Raw genomic sequence first — 5,983 nt, forward strand, 5'->3', positions numbered from 1 at the left:
GCTTGCTAATGAAAGTCTCCTGAGAATCTAAGCTTTCCTAATGTTGGTATGTTACTACTGGTTTTCCCTTTATGCATAAAGCCTTTGAACATTATTTTTGACAAATCCATGTGGAGTGCCAGTCTTTTTCCTCCATATTCCTTATATTTTAGAAATAGTTAAGGATTTTATTTAAAAAACCACAAATAATACCATTTACAAATATTTGACTGTTCGGACAATATTTTCCCAGAAACTACAATAAAATGTCAAACAATTCACTCATGTGTCTCTCTGCCTCCCCCCTCCTCTTTGTTTTCTTTTCCTGGCAGTTACATTTGCCCTTCTCCAGTCTACTGGGAGTTCCCAAAGTTCACTATGAGCCCCATCCAGAGTAAATTTTACCACGTACAGCCAATCTGAAACAGTTTTTAGTGTTTGAGTACAATCATCTCAGTTTAAGAAAGGAAATTTCGTAAGCCAGTAACCCTCAGATGCACAAAGATAGATGTATAATTTTCAGTGTACATGTGATAAATCATGCTACCTTTTTTATTTAAAATTACAGCTTTTTGGTAATTTTAATTGAAATTAGTTGTTTGAAAGAATCAGTAACTATGTAGGTGAGACTGACAAACCAGCTGACACAGTCAGCTTGGATTTCCAAAGCCATTCCTTCAGAAAGGCTTCTCTCCAAATGCTTACAAGAAAACTAAGCAGCAATTAGATAAGAGGGCTGGTCCTTTCATACATAAATATTTCATTACAAGAAAGGAAATAGCAGAACCATGTGGCCAAGTCATAAAACCAAGAGAAGGCCCCTGTGGAGTTTTGCTGGAACCTGTGGCCAGGCTTTGTGCTGACATATCCTAAGCAACCCAGAGAACGGGGTGAACTGTAAGATGACTGATTTTCTTCATTCTATTAGGTTATTCAGGGCAGCAAAAGTCAAATGCAAAGAAGGATTTTATAAGACTAAGTGACTAGGCAAGGGCTGGCAGATGAAACTCAGATAAATGTGAAGTTACACCCAAGTGAAAATAATCCTACCTTCATGCATAACAAGCTGGGATCTAAACTGATTATAACCACTGATGAGATTCTTCAGCTATGTTAAATATTTCCATTAAAATATTAGCTCAGTACTCAGTAGCAGTTAAAAAAAGTAATCCAAATTGTGGGTTGGGAGTTTTGGGGAGAGACACACAGAATAAAAGGGTAAACATTGCAACATCAATGCATAACCTGTTTTACACCTGTATTGTGAAAAACATGGGCTGTTTTGACCTCCTCACCTCAAAAAAATGTAATAGGTCTGACAAAGATTGGGAAGAATCAAAGAAATGACAGTTTCACGAAAGCAGCTATCATGCATGCTAAGATTCTCCAGTCTGGAAAACAGCTGAGGAAGGGATGTTATGACAGTGACCTATAAAATCACAGGCTGCAATGAGACCAGCACCAGGCATTAACTATTTGATGTTTATTCCAGTACAAGGAACAGGAAATTACAGAAAAAACAGCCAAAGTCTAGTGCATAACCAAAAGAAAAACAGTGGTTCTTCACACGTGTTAAGCTGCAGCATTCACTGTCCTAAGAGGCTGTGGGCACTAGAATTTTACATAGGTCCAAAAGCTTAATTCAAGGGAAAGTCCACCCAGAAACTGTAGCTGGATCATAAAGAGTACTCAGCGGAAATATCACTGTATAGTACATCGATGAACTTTTGTCATAGTCTGCAATGGAACGCTGGCTACCCAGTCCTTACGTTATTTTATTGTAGAGTAAGATTCATGTTAAATGTACAGATAGGGTAAAATAGATTCTTTTCATCTTGTTAGGTTCAACCTTACCAGAAAAGAAGAGCACTTACTAAAAAATGAAAAGATACAATATTCTACAAAATGAAAGAATAGGAAGACTCATAACAGTTACTAATTTACTTTGCCCTCAAAGTGAGGAAACAGCTTTTAGGAAGAAAAGCCAAATGCATAGCCACCACAGCAGGTGACAAAGTCTCTAAACACCAGATTCGGATTCCAAATGCCAATACAAGACTAGATGTGACATTTCTGTAAGAAAGGCAACCGAAACAGTATTAGCATATATCTCCTACTGCTAGAGTGACACCAACTGTCACAATTAGAACATCTAACCAGAAAGGCTTTCGAACAGCAGAATCTCCACCAAACACATTTTTGATAACACTGGTTCTAGCAGCATCCTAGCATACCTACTATAAATAAATACTCAGTAACTACTACTCTCGGTCTGGATACACAAGCTACACCAGAAAATTAATCCACTGTACTGAATTCCTGATTGAGGCTCAGTGTCCTATTGCAGTAACTGGTATCAAGCTTGTTCATTCCATAATACTTAGTTTCACAACACATCTAAGAGGTGAACATTTTGGTGAGAAGCACTGATGATCACAAGAAGTCAATTAAAAATTTCAGTTGTTGGTGCCTGCCAGCAAAGAAGTTTAGATTGGGAATCTGGAAGTGAGAGAAACACAGGATTGTGTTTTTGTCTAGGGGAAGTTAACAGATGGTCTAAAAAGGAGCAGCTTTAAAATAAGACGAGCAGCTAAAAAGTGTGTGGAGCAGTACAAAAATTTTTTTGATCTAATCTGTGCCACTGTTTTTTATAGCTTTGTGAAACAGCATAGAGTCTCAAAGCTTGAGCTTATAGCTTTATTCACCCAGATTGAAGTACTTTAATCTTTTTATAACTTTGGCAAAAGAATACTATGTTGTGAATAAAAGCATTTGAAATACATATTTACAAGATGCTCTTTAAGACACAGGTGTCTGAAATGTTGCTGAAAACACAACTTCAGCTTCTTTCTGTAACACAGAATTACAGAAGGTTGCATATGGGTATTTAATATCAAATCCTCTCTTAACTTTAAAAAACTGGGCAGCTAAATCCCTATACAGTTCATACAAAATACATCTCTGGATATTAATTTAGATTTTTGCAAGTGGCTCATCTACCTCTTCAGAAAAGGTTGCTAAGTATATTTAGACTGGTGCTAAAAAACACTAGAGAAAGTCTCAAAAAGAAGAAAACTGATAATGACAAATAATCATTCTCTTCAGCTGTAATGTGAAAGAATGCTGCATGAAGGAAATTATAACCTGCATTCAGATTCTTATTCGTGTGCTTTCCTCCTGTTTAGCAGCCAGGGGCAGATAGATCCAAGGTATACAATTCATGTTGTAAGTGTCAAACTTGTAACAGCACAGGAACCATAAGCAAAACACCAATGACTTTGCTGCAAAACAACAGAAATAAACTTTCTGAATGACTCACCTGATTTTCTTCATGGGAAACTCTCATTTGTTCTTTAAGAACTGACATTCTTGCCGCTTCTTCTTTCCTCAATACTCTCTCTTTCTTTAGCTCAGGACTCCAGAAAGTTTTGATGCTATTCATGGAGGATCCCAGCTTGCTGTCCTTAATATCTAGTTCTTTTCTGAGAAGATCATTCTCCCGCTGTAGATCCTTAAGCTGAGCCTGCAGGTCTAACATGGTGCTATCTCTAACCTGTCTCAGCATAGAAGGAACCTGATGGTGATGATGGTGTGAAGATGTGGTCAGACCTCCATGCTGGTCAGTATAAGAAAGGACATCTGTGTGAGAAAGTCCAGCTGAAGCAATATTAGGACTGCTCCCCATAGCTGTGACTCGACCGCCATACATAGCTCGATTTGTAGCCCTTCCAAGAGTCATTGTGCCCTTTGGGAAAGTAGTAGAAGCTACACCTTCGTGGTCACTCAGATACATTGGTCCAGATGTTGCATAGGCTGCATTAAGGGACTGGATGTTCTCCATTGATAATGTCTTACCTGTTCCTCCTCCTCCTCCACTACTTGTTCGCCTATGGCCCAGACGAGGAGATCTTGGCAAACGAGGAGACCTGGAGGGACTTCCTTCTAAGTTGCCGATTGTTCTTGCACTTCCATACATTTTTATTCTACTTTGAGGTACTATTTAAGTAAGAAATTAGTAACACTAAAGTTGAATATTAAATTTATAATTCCAGCTAGAAATATTGGCAGTTTCACTGCATTCTTCCAGTAGGCAAAAATCTACTGTTCCTCCGAAGTCAGAGACCTGAAAAAAGACATTATAAAATTAAGTAAATTTTCATCTTGGAAAGTAACTTTACAAGTAACCAGCTTATATCAGAAAATAAAGTAACCCACTTCCTAGGAGTTATTGCTTTAAAAATAAGATTTACTATACATTTTGTATTTCGGATGACTGGTTAAAAACACATTTTCAAACTAATTTCATTCAGAAAAATAAACTGCTCACTTTCTTGCTAGAAAAAAAATTCTGACATTTAGTTTAACAAGCTTATTTTGCAATAAACAATATGGGCCCCAAAACACATCTTAGCTGATAGTTAATGGACTTAAATAACTGATCATGAGGAATTACATAAAGGGGGAAAAATCTACTGCTGACATTAAGAACTACCCAAACCAAGTTATTCAAAAGACAGTATAAAAGTAGCAAGTCAGCAGTTTTGTATATTCTCTCGTAATATTTGATTAAGACAGAACAAAGAAATAGACAGGGGGATTATTTTTTGTTTAACAAAAAGGGTTTTGGACAGGAAAAATAATAAAGGAAATAGTATTTCTAATAGTTTAGCTGTAACCAGTAAAAGCATTTCAGTGAGAAAAATTAATACAACTAGGCTAACTTGAGTCTATCTCCTAAACAGTTATAACATACTACAACACAGTACTATGACATACTAGCTTGATACTATTTGTTGTTAAGCACCTCGGCAAAAGGTTGCATGACAATAATCCAGGTTTTTGATTTAGAAAAGGAGTGCTTTTGAAACACAATTTTCTCCTTTTTTCCTGTGGATATAACAGCATTGTTTTTGAAAGAACTTATCCTTGTAGTTTATTTAACCAAACAATAGACAGATATGAACCACTGCTCTGTTTTCAAATTATTCAATACTATCATTATAAATTTATAAAGTTTCAAGTAAGTTTATTAACTTTACATAGCATAAATACAAACATACAATAGGACGTTAGAAATAGATAGAGCCATTGATAACTTTTTTAAAAAACAAATGACAATTTCAATGATCTGTGGTATTAAATTGGTGGTCATTAACCAGGTCTAGTGCCATTGGTTTCAAAGGTAACTAGAGAAAGAACATAAGTTGATTCAGTCAAATCCAATAATTTTTAACCATACCCCCAAGGCAGTCTCATTATCTGTAAGATACAGTGTTTTAAAACATATGTTCTACATTTGCTGTGAAAAAAGTGTTGATGCAGAGGCAGGCAGAAGGGTGATTTAATGTCAGATTTATTAATAAGCTCTAGTGCATTAAATCCTCACCAACACATTAGCATAAAACATTATAGTTATTAATGATGTCAGCAAACAAGAAGCATGCTGAGATCTGCACTGACCTCTCATTATCCCACACTATCATTTATCACATGGCTTATACAATTTCTAAGATTTGCTTGGTATATCCTATGTTTTTATCCAGTTTAACCACCAGCATAGTCATTTTTGTTTCATCACATGTGAACTAGCTGAGATGTTTCAACTACTACTATACAACAGTCGCTCTTCTTGTGAATTTTCACCTCTTTCCCAAGAGCTCACAAGGGCCTTGGTGTCAATAATCACAAGTTTCAGAAGTGGAAGGCACAGCACTCCATGCCACTGAAACGCTGGTGACAATGCTACTACAGGTGCTGGGCAGGAATGTAACTGTGGTGTTTATTCAATGTGGACAATTTGGAAATGCTGAACTCTTTGCACTGCACCAGACTGCTCCATGAGAAGTAGATTATTTCAATGCAAACATTCCCCTTGGCAAAAAATGGATCAAACTAACATAACATTGTTCCATACAAACTATTTTAACCAGACAGCTAATTCTGTCCTAAAACATTACTGCTTTTTGCCATGCACAAACAACTCAGCTGTGCGTAAAGCAAAGCA

The 5,983-nt window shown here is 36.6% G+C and overlaps 1 pseudogene across 1 annotated transcript; it reads right to left on the minus strand.

Annotated features, from left to right (window-relative positions):
• Positions 1–3,298: 3,298 nt before the first annotated feature.
• LOC104493930 lies at positions 3,299–4,098 on the minus strand (annotated as a pseudogene). The gene has a single exon (XR_727797.1). The product of XR_727797.1 is annotated as an ERC protein 2 pseudogene (transcript).
• Positions 4,099–5,983: the final 1,885 nt, after the last annotated feature.

Source organism: Buceros rhinoceros, unplaced genomic scaffold (assembly GCF_000710305.1).
Source record: "Buceros rhinoceros silvestris isolate BGI_N320 unplaced genomic scaffold, ASM71030v1 scaffold7565, whole genome shotgun sequence".
In the NCBI taxonomy this organism is placed as follows: domain Eukaryota; kingdom Metazoa; phylum Chordata; class Aves; order Bucerotiformes; family Bucerotidae; genus Buceros; species Buceros rhinoceros.